This window comes from Hibiscus syriacus, unplaced genomic scaffold (genome assembly GCF_006381635.1).
Source record: "Hibiscus syriacus cultivar Baekdansim isolate YM2019G1 unplaced genomic scaffold, ASM638163v2 tig00110384_pilon, whole genome shotgun sequence".
NCBI classification, from domain to species: Eukaryota; Viridiplantae; Streptophyta; class Magnoliopsida; order Malvales; family Malvaceae; genus Hibiscus; species Hibiscus syriacus.
The window spans coordinates 3,869,999-3,887,429 of record NW_024062715.1 but is presented as its reverse complement, the minus strand read 5'-3'; the positions used below and the strand labels follow the sequence as shown (position 1 = coordinate 3,887,429).

The 17,431-nt window shown below is 32.4% G+C and overlaps 1 pseudogene; it reads right to left on the bottom strand.

Annotated features, from left to right (window-relative positions):
• Positions 1 to 13,897: 13,897 nt before the first annotated feature.
• Positions 13,898 to 16,334, bottom strand: LOC120121964 (annotated as a pseudogene).
• Positions 16,335 to 17,431: the final 1,097 nt, after the last annotated feature.

Here is a 17,431-nt window from a genome sequence, read left to right as displayed (position 1 = left end):
ATATATATATATATATATATATATTGTTAAGTTATTATTATATAGTTACTCATTGAAATATAAAAGAAATCATTTAGGATGCTACAATGTCTAAATTAATGACAGTTTCTGAAAATTCAGATATCATTACAAAATTCATATAGGGAAAGATTTTCGTTTTTTAAGTTTAGAGGAGTGATTTCTTTTTCTATTAAAATTTTCTATATTTAAATTGTGAACTTACTTTTTATTTTCAATTTAATTTATTTATCATCTTTGTATTTTTAAAATATAGTTAAAACTCAAATAATAATCATAAAGTTTGTTCATTTATATTTTAATATTAGTCAATCAACGAGTCAAGCAACAATTTTTCTAAGAAGGATGAGTCGAATAAAATTTTATCGAATTTAACGAACAAGTCAAGTCGAGTAACAATTTATTTAATGAATAGGAACCAAGCACTACTCAACTTGTAATCAACTCGCTCGATAAAAACCTTAATTTTAAAACACATAATTAGTTTAAAAATTAAGTATGAGAGTTAAATTTATTTTTCTTACTATGAATTTAACTGAATAAGTTGAAATAATTTTATTTTCTTCTGAATTAAACTTTAAAAGTAAAAAATATTATCTTTTAGTTTACATACCTTTGGCCACGACTTTGTCAACATTAGAAAACATGATTTGGTACTCGAGAGGAGTCCTTCAGTGTGTCAAATGTACAATATGTGACAAATAGGTAAGTTAGGCAGTTTTAGGCATGGTTTTTCATCAGTGTTCTAATCCAACATTTTCCCGAATCTATTTCTTGTTCCAAAAAAAAAAATCTGAGTGTTCTCCTTAATTGGTTTAGTTTTAGACAAAATTAAATAATCGTTTTTACAAACTTTTCAGATTCTAATTTTTAATTCATTGTTTTTTCAAATTTGAAACTTTTTTCCATACATTTTTCGCTTAAGCTTTCTCTTACAATTCCATATCAACTTGAATATTAAATAATTAGATTTGATACCGAAGTAAGTACCTAAACTATATTTAAAATTGACTTTTAGTGTCTAAAGAATTTTCTGTTAAAAATATGTGCCTAATGTTTTCTCTGTTACACTTTTATGTGTCTATCGTTAAAAACTCATTAAGTGACACGAGTCACATTTATATATATTTTTTTAAAAATATTATTTAAAATATATATTTTTTTAAATATGAACGTGACAAGTGTCATTTAAAAAAATTTTAACTGTAGGCAAAAATTGTAATGGAGAAAACATTAAACACATATTTTTTAACAAAAAATTCTTTAGACACAAAAGTTAATTTTGAGAATTATTTATACACTTATTTTTATATTAAGTAAAATAATTATCTACAAAACGTAGGACTTGTTAGAATATTAGGGTCAATAATAAGAGCTATTAGTAACAAAATATTATATTTATTTCTTCTTCTTTTTTACCACTCCTTTCTCACTACCAAAAATAATAAGTAAAAAGAAGCAATATAGACGCAAGAAATGCACCAGCAGCAGCAAAGGGTTAAAGTTGAATGAAATGCTTAAATCTTCGTATGTAAAACTCCCTAAAGTAAGCAACTGAACATATTCTCTAAAAAGAAAAAGTGCAGAGCCGTCGACACTCGAAATCGACCGCAATATCAAATGTTACGTCCCGCTACCTGTCTCAGGAAGAACTCTCGAGCTTTTTCTTTCTTTCCGGAGACCGGACGGGTGCATCTATCATATGATCGATACGCCCTGGACCAGATGAAATGAATACCAAGACTGACCAAATCCATGGAACAGGTAACAGGCAATGGTTTTGGAATCAAATCAATGGAGATGGTGTTTTCTTTTACGACACCTATTTACGTACCAAGTTGCATGCTTTTGCAGTCCCACGCCAATCACCGCTTTTAAGCTTGAGAGCATGATATAGGTCATGGAAATCAAGACAAGGTTCCAAAAGAATCTCCATGTCAGATGGCTGCATGGAAGGTGGGCAGCTTACACGGGACTCAACACTCTAATGACCTTAAAAATACCAAAATAAGAGACAAAAAATCAATTAATTAAAGCCATTTGAAATACTTGCCCAAAAAGCAACACAGAGAAAGTGATCAACAGGAATTTCAAAGTATTTTCAAACCGTTTTAATGCATCAATAATACAAATTTGTGATTTCCCCTTATGTTGTTACTGCTTAGCATCTTATATTTTCCAACAAAGCCTCATTATTATGTCTTCATCTGTCTATTTTAATGCATAGATTCAAGTAGTAGTCCCTAATCAGGGATGGACCGAGGCTGGCGGGTAGATAGCCCATGAAATTTTCAAATTTTCATATATTTTAGGTTTTTTTATATTTTTTTTTATATTTTAATCTAAATTATAATTGGTAATCAAGTTGGATTTTATTGTAATTCTAATGATTCAAGATTATTTGGTAACTTACTTTATTTAATAAAGTAAATATTTATTTTAGACAATAATTCTTAAGGAAAAAGAATTCTTGGTAACCTAGTATTTGTCTTTATAAATAAAGATTATATCTTAACATTTAGGGTAATGTGAGTGAAAATTATTTTGAAGATATATAATTCTTTTTGGGGTCTCTACAACTTTTAGGTTTATGTTGCAGAGATAGTTTTATAGGGATGTTGGAAGAGTGTTTTGGGATATATCAGACTTTGGTATATGTTGAAAACATTTTGATGTTTCGATATAACAAATAGTACTATTGAATTTTAAGATTTTATATTCGATTCAAAATTATATATTCATTCAATTATTCGAATATAAAAAAATATTACTTCAAGTTTTCAAATGTCAATTTTAATCCTTACTTAAGTGTTAAATTGTGTTTTAATCTTAAAATATTTTTGAAAATTGTTTATTAAGTATTTCGAAACTTAATCGAGCCAAAAATGAATTTTACAAGGGAGGTACTGATACACTCCTCGGATGTACCGATACACCCCAATTTCGAATGGAATAAGGGTACTGATACATAGCCGAATGTATAGATACACTCCAGTTAAAATTGGCTCCGAGAAACATCAAATGCAATTAGTGTACCGATACCCCTTGGAGGTACCGATACAATTGGTCAAATAACGGTCGAAATATTTGAATTTTACACTGGGTGTACTGATACCCTTTGCAGGTGTACCGATACCTCTACGCTCCCAACATAATTTTTAAATGGAAAACATACAACAGCGACTCTATTGACTTCACCAATGATCCCCAATGTTCAAAATCAATCCAAGATGTATATAAACAAGTCTTGAAGCCATTGATCAATAAGAGAAGCTAGAGAATTAAAGAGAAAGCCTTAAACTTATTGTTTGAGCATTTCAAGCATATTTCCATTCAATATTCATTTTGCTTTCAAGAACACCATTTGTACTCAATTGTATTTATTATTGAGTGTTTTTTCTTTGTTCTATAATTGTGCAAACAATCTACCTTGTAAGATTTTTCTGTAAAGTTTGTGAATTTGTAATTTTCTCTTTGAGAGAGAGTGTTCTCAAGAATTTGGGGTATAATTCTTGAGGGAGTTGTAAGGTTACTCTTTTTCCTCAAAAGAAAGAAAAATTAGTGAATTTGTGGAAAATTCTTAGTGTGGATAGCTAAGGAAGTGGACGTAGACTTTGGTTGAGAAAGTCAAATCACTCTAAATCGCTGTGCAAATCTTTTCAATTTTCTGTCAAAACTTCCACCAAATTTTTAATTGCCAATTCACCCCCTCTTGGCTATTTCGTCGATTGATTAACTCAACAATTGGTATCAGAGTTACACTCATTTAAAGGTTTTACCACCTCTTGAGTTGATTCGGGAAGAGTTATATCGATATTCAAGTCATCAATGGCCTTCACTTCAAACTTCGACTTCGTTATTGATTCTCATCCTGTCAACAAGCCTTATTTCTTCAATGGAGCTAATTATGCTTATTGGAAGAATAAGATGAGATACTTCATTCAAGCAAGTGACATGGGAGCATGGAAAATCGTGATGAATGGATACTCTGAACCATCCACATATCTTAATATGTGGAGTGAAGAAGAGACGAGAATGTTCTAGCTCAACTCAAAAGTTATCCATATTCTTTTCTGTGCACTTAGACCAGATGAATACATGAGAGTTTTATCTTATAAAACAGCCAAGGAGATATGGGATAAACTACAAGTCACTCATGAAGGCACCAACGAGGTAAAAGAACCCAAAATTAGTCTTCTTACTCATAGCTATGAAAATTTCAGGATGAAACCAGATGAAGACATAAAAGCTATACTGGATCGATTCTCGGAGATTGTCAACGACCTCAAGGCGTTTGGAGAAATCATTCCAAACGAGAAGCTTGTAAGGAAGATAATTTATTCTCGTTCAAAAGATTGGCAATCAAAGAAGACGGTGATTATCGAAGTTAAAGATTTAAAGTCTTTAACTCTCGATAAACTCATCGGTTCTATCCTCACTCATGAAATTATGATTCAAGATGTGGTAGACCTCGAAAAGAAAGATGAGACAAAGAAGTAGACGGAGAAAAAGAAAAACGTTGGAGTTGCTCTTAAATCTACAAAAGATGAGAGTGATTCTGATGATGATGACGATGATGAAGAGATAACATTATTTGCCAAACGGTTCAAAAAATTAATGAAGCCCAACAAAGGAAGAAAATTCAAACGAAATGAAGGCTTCAAGAATGAACCAAAGGAGAAGGACCCTATCATTTGCTACGAATGTAAAAAGCCCGGGCATGTCGAATATGATTGCTACAATTAAAGAAGAAGGGTCAAGGTCAATTGAAGAAGAAACAAAAAACACGCGTAGCTACTTGGAGCGATGATGAATCATCCATTGAAGAGGAACAAGAAGTAGTGAACATAAGCTTAATGGCCACTTGGGAAGATTCTCAAGTAACCTCTAACTCATTTGATTTAGAAGATTATTCTTTTGACGAGTTATTTGAGGAATACAATAGGTTGGCATTTGATTACGAGAAATTATTTACAAAATACAAGAAATATATTTCAACATTGAAAAGTGAAAAAGATCTCATATCCAAGACCAACAATGAGCTTGAAAGTAAATTTAAAGAATTGCAAATCAAAATCGAAGATTTTGAAAAGAAAAATTCTGATTTACATAATTTACTTTCAAGAGTCCATGATGATCATCAAAAGAAAATTGATGATATTAAAGCTTCTTTCAATAGAGTTGGACCAAAACATTTTGAAAAAGGAGAAAATTCAAAATCCAATTATATTAAAAAGAATTTTAAACCTTACAATCATAGAGGTCCCCAAAGAACCTCAAATAGTAAAATCGTTAGGAGTATATGGGTTCCCAAAGGACTCAATACTACTAAAGATAAGGACATCATAAACAAATGGATACCCAAGGGGACAAGGCTTTTAGGAACTAATGAATATGGACCCAAAAGAATTTGGGTACCAAAAATCAAAAATTAATCTATGTTTGTAGGAAAAATGAGCATTGCTTCAAGGCACGAAATACAAGTTCAAACTCATGGTTCCTTGATAGTGGATGCTCAAGACACATGATCGGAGACAAAAGCCGGTTTTAGAGCTTAACGACAAAAATATAGGAGTGGTAACCTTTGGTAACAACTCAAAATGTTACATTAAAGGTATAGGTACTATAGGTAATAACTCTTCCATACAAATAGAAAAAGTATTATATGTGAATGAGTTAAAGCATAATCTATTGAGTATTAGTCAATTATGTAATAAAGGATACAATGTCTTGTTTGAAAAAACTGGTTGTAAAGTCATTGACATTGCATCTAATCGGATTATGATCATTGGTCATAGAAGAGGAAACATATACATGGTGCATTTAGATTCTATTAATATGACTAACTTGTGCCTAGTTGCTAAGGATGAACGTGATAGTTAGTTATGGCATAAGAGACTATGACACATTAGCATGAGTGTTTTACAAAGGCTAATTCAAGGAAATTTAGTAAGAGGATTGCCAAAGCTAAAATTTGATAAAGATAAAATCTGTGATGCATGTGCTAAAGGAAACATAAAAGAGTCTCCTTTAAATCCATTAATGATGTATCAACTCGTAGAATATTACAATTGATCCATATAGATCTTTTTGGGCCAATTAGGACTACAAACAATATGCATTTGTATTGGTAGATGACTATTCTAGATTTACTTGGGTTCTATTCTTAAGTACTAAAGATGAAGCATTAGAAAATTTCATCACGTTTTCAAAAGTAATCCAAAAAGAAAATGGTTACTCCATTTCAAGTGTTAGTAGTGATCAAGATACTGAATTTAAAAATCTTGGATTTACTGATTTTTGTAATTCAAATATGATTAGCCATAATTTTTTAGCACCTAGAGCCCCTAAACAAAATAGAGTTGTTGAGAGGAAAATCAAACTTTAGAAGAAATGGCTAGAACCATGCTTTGTGAAAACAATTTGCCAAAATATTTTTGGGCGGAAGCCACAAATACCATTTGTTATGTTGTTAGCCGAGTAATGATTAGGCCAATTTCAAAGAAAACTCCATATGAAATTTTCAAAAATAAAAATCCTAACATTAGCTATTTTTATCCTTTTGGATATAAATGTTTTGTTTTAAAAAACGGTAAAGACAATCTTGGCAAATTTGATGCTAAAAGTGATGAAGGAATTTTTCTGGGTTATTCCTTAAATTCTAAAGCTTATAGGGTATTTAATAAAGGAAATTTAGTGGTAGAAGAGTCTATACATGTTGTTTTCGATGATAATCCCCTTCCGAGGAAGGATTCTTGTGTTGATGAAGACGTAGGTATTGTAAACGCACATGACGTTGGAGAACCATCATCAAAGGAAGAATTGAAAGATGAGGAAACTCAAGATGCTTTCAAGAATCTGTCCATTGAAGAAAGGGAAGTCACTTACCCAAGAGAATACAACTATGTCAAGAATGGTGAGATTTTAGGTGATCCATCCAAAGGGGTAACTACTAGATCTTCTCTTAGGAACGTATGTAATTATTTTGCATTTATCTCATGCATAGAGCCTAAGAATATCCAAGAAGCGTTAGATGATGAAAACTGGATTATGGCTATGCAAGAAGAGATGAATCAATTTGAGAGAAGTAAAGTATGGACATTAGTTCAAAGGCCTAGTATTAAATCTATTGTAGGTACTAAATGAGTATTTAGGAATAAGCTTGATGAAAGTGGTAATATAGTGAGGAACAATGCTAGACTTGTTGCTCAAGGCTATACTTAAGAAAAAGGAATAGATTTTGATGAAACATATGCTCTCGTAGCTAGGATGGAAGCAATTAGAATGTTATTAGCATTTGCATGTTTCAATGAATTTAAATTATATCAAATAGATGTTAAAAGTGTATTTTTAAATGGTTTTATAAAAGAGGAAGTGTATGTGGAACAACCTCCTGGTTTTGAAGATTCAAAATTTCCAGATCTTTATATGGTTTAAAACAAGCTCCTAGAGCTTGGTATTAAAGATTGTCAAACTTTTTAATAGAAAAAGGTTTTTCAAAAGGGAAGGTTGACACTATATTATTTAAGCGAAAAGATAAAGATTTATTAGTAGTTTAAATTTATGTTGATGATATAATATTTGTTTCTACTAATGATTCTCTTTGCCAAGAATTTTCTAAGCTAATGCAAGGTTAATTCAAGATGATCATGATGGGGGGAGCTTTCATTTTTCTTGGGGCTCCAAATCAAGCAAAGAAAATATGACATCTTCATCAATCAAGCAAAATAAGTCAAGGATATGCTCAAAAAGTTTGGATTGGAAAATATCAAACCCCAAGCCACTCCAATGAGCTCATCTACAAAGCTTGACAAAGATAAAGGAGGTAAATGTGTAAATATTAAAGTGTATAGGTCAATTATTGGTTCTTTGCTTTATCTAACCGCAAGTAGACCGGACATTATGTTTAGTGTTTGCTTATGTGCTAGATTTCAATTATGTCCTAAGAAATCTCATCTACAGGCCATTAAGAGAATCTTTAGATACATTAAAGACACTCATAGTATAGGACTTTGGTATCCTAGAGACTCTAGCTTTAGCTTGCATGCCTTCTCTGATGCGAATTATGAAGGATGCAAAATAGATAGGAAAAACACCTCCGGTACCTGTCAGTTCCTAGGAAATATGTTGATTTCTTGGTTTTCAAAGAAACAATATATTGTTGCATTATCTACCACTGAAGCAGAATACATTTCAGCGGGTAGTTGTTGCGCACAAGTTTTATGGATGAAACAATAACTTTTAGACTATGAAATTGAAGTCGGTACCATACCTATCAAGTGTGACAATACTAGTGATATTTGTCTCACTAAAAATCCCATCTAACACTCTAGAACTAAACGTATTGAAAAAAGACATCATTTCATTAGAGATCATGTCACTAAAAGAGATGTAGTTTTAGATTTTGTAGATACTTTGCATTAAATAGCTGAAATTTTTACAAAACCTTTAGACAAAGTAAGATTTTAGACACTTAGGAGAGAATTAGGTTTAACAAACCTATATTGACTTAGTGTTTAAAATGATTTTAGCACTTTTAGTAAGAATTTGAAAAATGCTTATAAAAATAACATTTTTGAATGCATTCTATGCTAATAGTTAGAGGAAGTGTATGATCTTTAGTGAAAATTAATAATATGTTCAAAAAAAATTTAAGGGTAGATTTTATTGATTAAACATAGTTAATTTTCGAAATATGAGTTGCCAATACCACTAGAGTTGATAAATTTAGTATTGTAAGTGTTTAAAAACATATTTTTGACATTTTTGTGCAAAGTGTATCGATACCCAGGCATCGATACTCTTTTGCTATGTATCGATACACCTTGAACGTGTACCAATACATTCCTTGAATGTGTATCGATATCCATCACAGGGGTACCGATACCCCCGTTGGGTTTTGGCTTTAAATCCCTAAATTTTTTATTTGGCTGAAAACCCCAAACTTAAGTCTCTCTTCATTTCTCCTCTCCTCTCTACCAAATCAATACATTACTCAAATCCTTTGATTTCAAGTCAGAATCCAACTGATTTTCAACTCCTAAACTTGCTACATTCATCAAAATCGTGCTAACAACAACAAATCTCACTCAAATCTGAAATTTTCAAGGTAATTTTTCTAAACCATTGTTTTATTGATTTTTGAACATAAGACTAGTTTTAGTTAATTCTATTTCAAAATAGATAGCGGGCATTTGTTAGATTGTAGTTTAGAACTAGAATCTACAACTAATTTCATTAAAAACACAATTTTTTTTAAATTTTTTAAATTTTTGAAATAAAAAATGTTTTGATTTTAAATTGTTGTTTTTGATTTAATTATGTTGTTTTTGAAAACTATATAATGATTTTCAAACTTAGTTTTCAAATGGTTTTCAAAATTGCCCATTAGGTTATTTTTAGAGAACCTTGAAATATTGAGGACTCATATTGAGTTTTGGGATTGATATTGTTGCATACATGTGTTTTCAAATTGTAGGTATCCTTATCTTATTTCGATTTAAAATCATGTCTAAACACTCTATGTCTTCATCTAGTCAGTCAAACCAACCTCCAAACCGACCTCCTATTCCACCTCCCAATCCAAACCCAAATGATCCCGAAATGACTATCCGAAATTCTTGTTTTAACGAACCTTACCATCGGGAAAATCTCTACACTAGGTTTGTTGATCTATTCGAGTCCTATAACATCCGGGAAGAACGTATCCCTTCTATTTAAGCAATTATCAATATGAAATTTAAATATCTTTCTACCCTCAAAACTTGGAAATTTGATAAACTTTTTCAGCTTCAACCTGTCGTTTATCACCAACTCGTCCGCATTTTATATTCCAATGCGATTTGTGTCCAAAACGAGTCTCAAACTGCCACCGTTGGTATTCGATCTTATATCATAGGATAATACATTCATATTGACTCAGACTCAATCGCCAACATCTTTGGTTTAGACAATGAGGGTTTAGATAACAAGATAGAAATTATGGCTACTCCTTATAGAGCCAAGGCTAGTGCGAGTGCGTTGTCAGATCACCACGATCGTTTTCTTCACTTGATAATCTCTTGGTGGTTTAGACCATCCGGAGGTAGATACTCCACTCTTAGAGCACTTAACCTTTGGTGGATACATTGTATCCAGAATAAAAAGAAAATAAACCTACCACAAATCATTTTTGCTGAACTAGTTAAAACCATAAACAACGTTCCCTCCAAACATGTAGAAACCTTAATTTATAGTTGTCTTCTTAGTAATTTATTTATCAAATCCAAGCTTATGGTTCAGCTTGATGTAGACATCCCTCTTAAAATTCAAATAAATCTCAAAACTTTGCATAAATCGGGATGGAGCGGGGATAAAGATCAATGGGTTCGATCAACCCAGAAAACATTGGGTGCTAGTTCTTCACGAGTGGCACCGGTACCGGCTGCTGATGATCTAGAACTTGAAGATCTTTTTTGAGATGTCGATGATCCCGTTAACCTAGCTGAGGACGAGCCGGTCCAGTAAGAGAGTCAGATGTCTCCATATTTTCAATCGTTCATGGAGACTTTGACATGAGGTTTGCATCCATAGAGTCATACTTAACTGTTATGGGGGCTCAATAATTGGAGAACCAACGGGAGATGCGAGCTAACAACGAAGCAAAGAATGAAAGACTAAACGTGCTTACACTCTAAATGACCGCTCTATGAGCATATTTTCCTCCTCCCGACCCATCAATGGATGATTGAACCTTTTTCTTGCTTGTTTTCTTGTGTTGAATGTTGAACTTAAACATTGTTAAAACATTTTGATGTGTTGGATAATTAAACTTGAATGTTTATATATTATGGTTGTTTGGATTTATTTGTTTGATTTTGGTTTGAATATTGAATGTTTATTAGTTATTTGAACTTAATTTTCATGGTAAAATATGCATCATTTACATTTTAGAAAAATTATGACCAATTACCATTACACATTTATGAATATTGTTTATGGACTAATGGCTAACAAATTCTCTTAATTGTGATCTTACCAGCTAAAGCTATATCTATATAAATCAATTGGTTATTTTTCTTAAAAACTTGTTTATAACGTTTTTTCTTAGTCTTTTTGATTTAACAAAAAGGGGAGAATAAAGTAAGGGGAGTAATTTTTCAAAATTGATTTCAAAAAATTATTTTCAAAAAAGAAAATCTTAAAATTACTGAAATGTTTTGTTATATCAAAAAGGGGGAGATTGTTGAAAACATTTGATGTATCGATATAAAAAATAAAGTACTATTGAATTTTAAGATTTTATATTCGATTCAAAATTATATATTCGATTCAATTATTTGAATATCAAATATATTACTCCAAGTTTTCAAATGTCAATTTTAATCCTTACTTAAGTGTAAAATTGTGTTTTAATCTTAAAATATTTTTGAAACAATTTTTACAAAGTATTTCGAACCTTAATTTATCCAAAAATGAATTTTACAAGGGAGGTACCGATACACTGGGTCAAATAACGGTCGAAATATTTGAATTTTACACTGGGTGTACCAATACCCTTTGCATGTGAACCGATACTCCTACGCTCCTAACAAAATTTTTAAATGGAAATCATCCAACAACGGCTCTATTGACTTCACCAATGATCCCCAACGTTCAGAATCAATCCAAGGTATATATAAACAAGTCTTGAAGCCATTGATCAATAAGAGAAGCTAGAGAATTAAAGAGAAAGCCTTAAACTTATTGTTTGAGCATTTCAAGCCTATTTCCATTCAATATTCATTTTACTTTCAAGAACACCATTTGTGCTCAATTGTATTTATTCTTGAGTGTTCTTTCTTTGTTCTAGAATTGTGCAAACAATCTACCTTGTGAGGTTTTTCTGTAAAGTTTATGAATTTGTAATTTTCTCTTTGGGAGATTGTGTTCTCAAGAATTTATGGTATAATTCTTGAGGGAGTTGTAAGGTTACTCTTTCTCCTCAAAAGAAAGACAAATTAGTGATTTTGTGGAAAATCCTTAGTGTGGATAGCTAAGGTAGTGGACGTAGACTTTGGTTGAGAAAGTCGAACCACTCTAAATCGTTGTGCAAATCTTTTCAATTTTCTTTCAAAGCTTCCACCAAATTTTTAATTGTCAATTCACCCCCCTCTTGGCTATTTCGTTAATCTATTAACTCAACAATATATCTATCGGGTTTTGAGATATACGTGATATCATGTATTTTGTTATCTTCGTATTCTCTACGTTTATACTGGATTGTTGTTTATCTCGCCCGTTGAGGTAGACAATGTCAAACCACGTTAAATCTCGTATCCTTTGTATTTCCTATTTTATGTTGATATCAATTTGGTTATTTTTTTTCCACTCTCAAATTCCTAAGAAGTGGTATCAAAGTTATGGTTTGGGCAGTGAAGTTTTGAAGGAGTTTGTTACTATGGATTTTGTTAGCGATTTCAGAGACATACAAGATGAATTTGTTGCAATGAGTTTTCAGTTGCAAGGTAGTAATTCTCGATTGATCTAGTGATACTTCAATGAATATTATGTAATAATTAAAGTTGTCGAAGAATAGACAATGATGCTTCAACAACGGATATGCGACTTAAGTAAAGATTGAAGTTGTTGAAGATTTGAAGACCAATTTTAATAAAATAAAAAATATTTTAAATTATAAATATAAAATTATTTAAATATTTAAAAATTAAATATAAAAATAATAAAAATTAAATATATATATATATATATATATATATTAAAACACTAAACTATTTTTAAAAAAATCTAAAAAAATGAATATATATATATATAATAGGTTAAAAAATAAATACTTATAAATTATTAAAAAATAAAAAAATATATTATACATAACATATACATGTATCATACACATGTTATCAACACTTATATAAAGTATACTTACTAGATTAATTGAGAATTACAAAATTTAAATTATTCAAGACTTATAATTTTTAAATTAGTCAAAACTTATTATATTTTCTAATTATATTTTTATAAGTTTGGACTAATTTGAAAGATAATTATATAATAAGTTTTGACCAAAAAAATAGAAAACATATTAAGTTTTGATTAATCTAAAATTTGTAAGTCTTGAATAATTTAAATTTTGTAAGTCTCAATTAATCTAGTAAGAATATTTTGTATAAGTGTGGATAATATGCTTATATATTACATGCATATATTATATATAATATATCTTTTTAAAAATATTTTTTAAATTTTTTTAATAATTTATAAGCTATCATTTTATAACCTATGATATATATTAAAAATAATTTTTTATAATAATTTAATATTTTTAATATGTATGTTTAGTATTTTAGTAATTTAAATTTTATTTTTACTATTTTCTATATTTATTTTTTTGAATATTTGAATGCTTTTATATTTAAAATTTGAAATAACTTTTTTTTTTAAAATAAATTAAATTAAATAAACCCTTGATATTTAAAAAAAAAATACCCTAGATTAAAACTAAAAAAAATCAATTTAACTCATCTGTTATGTCATCTACCACATCATCACTCATAATGGATTGTTACGTTAACACCATGGACCACCACATCGCCATTGTAACGGTGAATGACAGAAAAAGTTAGTCAAAAGATCACATTGGGTTTGTTTTTTGAGTTGGAGGGTCACATTGATTTTTTAAGTACATGAGCCTCTAATGCCTTTTTATCTTAATTTTTAAAAGTCGAGCACTAAATGAAATAAAAATAAATATTAAATATAATTTAGAAAAAATAAAATTTAAGTAATAAAATGAAACAAAAGTTGTAGTTTTAAAAAAACAATTCAACATATTTAAATTACAAAAGTTACATGGATGTTGGATCTTGTTACAACCATATTTTTGAGATTGAAATAAGTAAAAATAATATAATACATTGTACACATTTTTTTCAGTCATCTGCCAAGTAAAAGATTGTGGGTTTTTTAGGTTCCATAATTTCCACAGTACCTTCCAACACATCTTAGCAACCTTCCCCATGGACGGCCTGGCCTCGGGCCTATCTTGAAGGCACCAAATAGCGGTCTTCACCATTCGATCCACCAATTCAAGATGCAATCGGTTGTCGAAGCAATGCTTAATTTTTCGGTCCAAAATGTCTTCCACTTTCATTTCTTTGAACACTTTGTCGAAAGCCCACCTTGGGAAATACCAATCTTCACTATTATTCATCTTCGAGTCTTGCATATCGAAGTTTCGAACCCCAGTCACAAGCTCCAACAACACCATCCCGAAGCTATACACATCGGCTTTGGGTGTTATCGGGTCCATTTTCACCCACTCCGGTGCCATATAACCTCTGGTCCCTCGCATACGCGACATGCTAACCATATCTTCCTTTTTCCGCAACTTTGCTAGCCCGAAATCCGATATTTTCGGGCAGAAATCATCCCCCAACAGTATGTTTTCGGGCTTTATGTCACAATGTAACACCCATTCTAAGCATTCTTCGTGCAAATACGCGACCGATCTCGCCACGCCGAGAGCGATTCGGTATCGAATGTTCCAATCTAGAATAGATGCCATGGGGATGTCCGTTGATGATTCATTAGAGGGGTCTTGAGCTGATTGAAAGAGGTACTTGTTGAGTGAACCATTTGGGACATACTCGTACACCAATATCCGTTGGCCTTTTTCGGCACAAAAGCCCCATAATCTAACCAGGTTAAGATGGTGCATCCGGGCGATAATTGTCACCTCCGCCCAAAACTCCGCATCCCCACCGGCCACATTCTTCAAGCACTTCACCGCAACGACACGGTGATCGGGTAATTCCCCTTTATAAACATCCCCAAACCCTCCTTTTCCGATCAGATCTGAAAACTCATTGGTCGCTGCTTTCAGCTCCGCATAGGTGAACCTTTTCGGTCCACCTGCAGGCAAGAACTCGAGTCCGAACGTCCGAGCCATGTCTCGATACTTGATGTACTTGTTCAAGAATCTCCAGAAGAAAATAATCCCTGAAATAAGCTCAGCAGCGAAAAGAGTACATATGATCACTAAATTCCTCGTCGTTGTATCGGATTCATCGGGTGGTAAAGGAAGACTTATAGTAACAGGACATGATGTTTCTAACAAGCTCGTCATGCCGGTAAACTCGGATTGTTCTGATTCTAATTTATCGACGCGCAAGAAGAAAGCAGTCTCAGTCCCCGGAGACCAAAACCCGAACAACAACCGATCAATTTGGAGCACGCAGTATCCTTGTCCATCATATTTGAAGCCAAATCCGAGACAATTTGGATTCGCCAAGCATCTAGACTCACACATTGAGAAATTCTGAACTTTGAGATTGCTCTGATCGGCTCCGCCGGAGAAATTAACGTAATCCAGCCGGAGGAACTTGGTATTCGAAGACCGGAGTGGGATTTTGATCTCACATGAACTATTATCATCCGACTTTTTCTTGAATCCGGGTGGGCAAACGCAAGATGTCGAATCCGAATTCGTTGCATCGTTCATACAAATCGCGTTTGGCCCGCAAGTTCCATGAACTGTGCAGATTTCTTGAACGGCTAACCAAACAATTTCCCAGTCATCGGTACTCGGATTGTAGCTGTAAATCCTGAGATTGCCATCGGAATCCAATTTCAATCTTCGTAAACGATTGGGTTCGCCAAAATCTGATGAAACCAAAGATGCGCCGTTATCTTGAACCACTCTTCCACTTGATTCGAGTCTCTTGAACGCATCTCCAGTGGCCCAGTATTCAGATGAATTGAAAACCAGGCTTTTGCGGTCCCGGAAGATGAATTTACTCCTCTTTGAACCAATCGTCGTCCCGTTTATTTTCATTGTTTGGTTGGGCAAAATCGTATCGGTTGGAAAGTCAAAACTCTGCCAATTCCCATAAACGAGATTCCCCCCGTTTTCCAATTCCAGCCTCGTCGAATTCGAAACACCAGCCGCTGACGGAGGCCCCGGCAACAAGTTTTGACCCGAAGAGTTGAGTAATCGAAGCTCTCCGTTGTTGCCAACAACAAGCGATGAATTCCCGGTCACCGGAGAATCATCATTAGCCGACCAAACGACGGCGTTGTTCCCAGAAATGTTGTGATACCAAACGGAGAAAGTGTAGAGATTTGCCGAAGAACTAATTGGCTTAAACCCAGCAGCGAAGACTCCGTTTCTCGAGACAAGAAACCTGTTTTGCGATGGAATCCATGGGAAATCAGAGAAACCAAAGGATGGGTTTTGCTGGGACAACAATGGGTGAAGGTTTGAGAGAAAGAAGAAGCAGAGAAAGAAGAACAAAGGCATGGTGTTTCAATGGCTGCTCTGTTAACGGAGGATTTAGAGATGGCATGAAGGATTGCTGTTGATATAACGTCGTGTTAATGGCGGCTTACATACTTCGTTGACCTAGACTTTTTGACTACTGATTTTACGGTCATTACGGGCAATTGTGATGCAAGACTTGCAATTTTATTAACTTTTTGACATAAAAAATCAACAAATTGGATCTCAATATTTAAATAGTCTATGGAAAGCAACCAAAAACCTTTAGTCATTTACTCGATTATTATTAGCTTTGAAACTTTCCAAACTAAGACATAATTATTTTAAATTAAAGCATGGAATCAGCAAAAGTTTGCCTCAACTTCCCAAAACTGATTAGTAAACTTCTGCTGCCATTTTTGTGCTAACGAACGTCGCCTATGTTATATGGCTTTACCCTGCTTGGGGTTGGAGACTCGTTTGCATTTACCATTTAGCTTGTCCCATTATTGAACGAATTTAAGAAATAAAATTAAGCTGAGTAAAAGAGTTGAAAGTATTTTATCAAGGAATATTTTAGACAATAAACATACTGATCATTGTGAATACATGTGTGCTATTAGATCATTTGGCTTGGTCCCGTTATTGAAGAATTTAAGAAACTATGATCATATTATATTTGGTAAAAGAGTTGGTAGCATCTTATCAGAGGAATATTTAGAGGATAAATATATTCATTACTGTGAACATATTAGTGAGAAAAATAATCTGGATGTGATAGGTAGATTTTTATTTTAGTAGTTGATGTAATTCGATTCGTATCGCTCATTATAAGAAGATTCATCTAGATATTTAATCTCGTATCACAAACGAAATGAGAGGTCGTAGAGTTTAAAAGTGGTAGTACTGTGCATCCCATCAAAAATGATTTGGAGAAGGTCATGATCTTCTAACAAGTTGTATCTAAGTTAAATGTTATGAGTAAGATATTTATTCAAAATGACACATCAAGGAAGATATATTTTTGTTAGCTCAATCGACCATATAGACAAATACCAAGAGATAGGTAGATTGAAACTTCAAAGTTGAAGAAATTCAATACTTTCATATCTTCATGCTTTCGAAGATAAGAAAAGTTAAAAATATCTCACACAAAAAAACACACACACACATAATCTT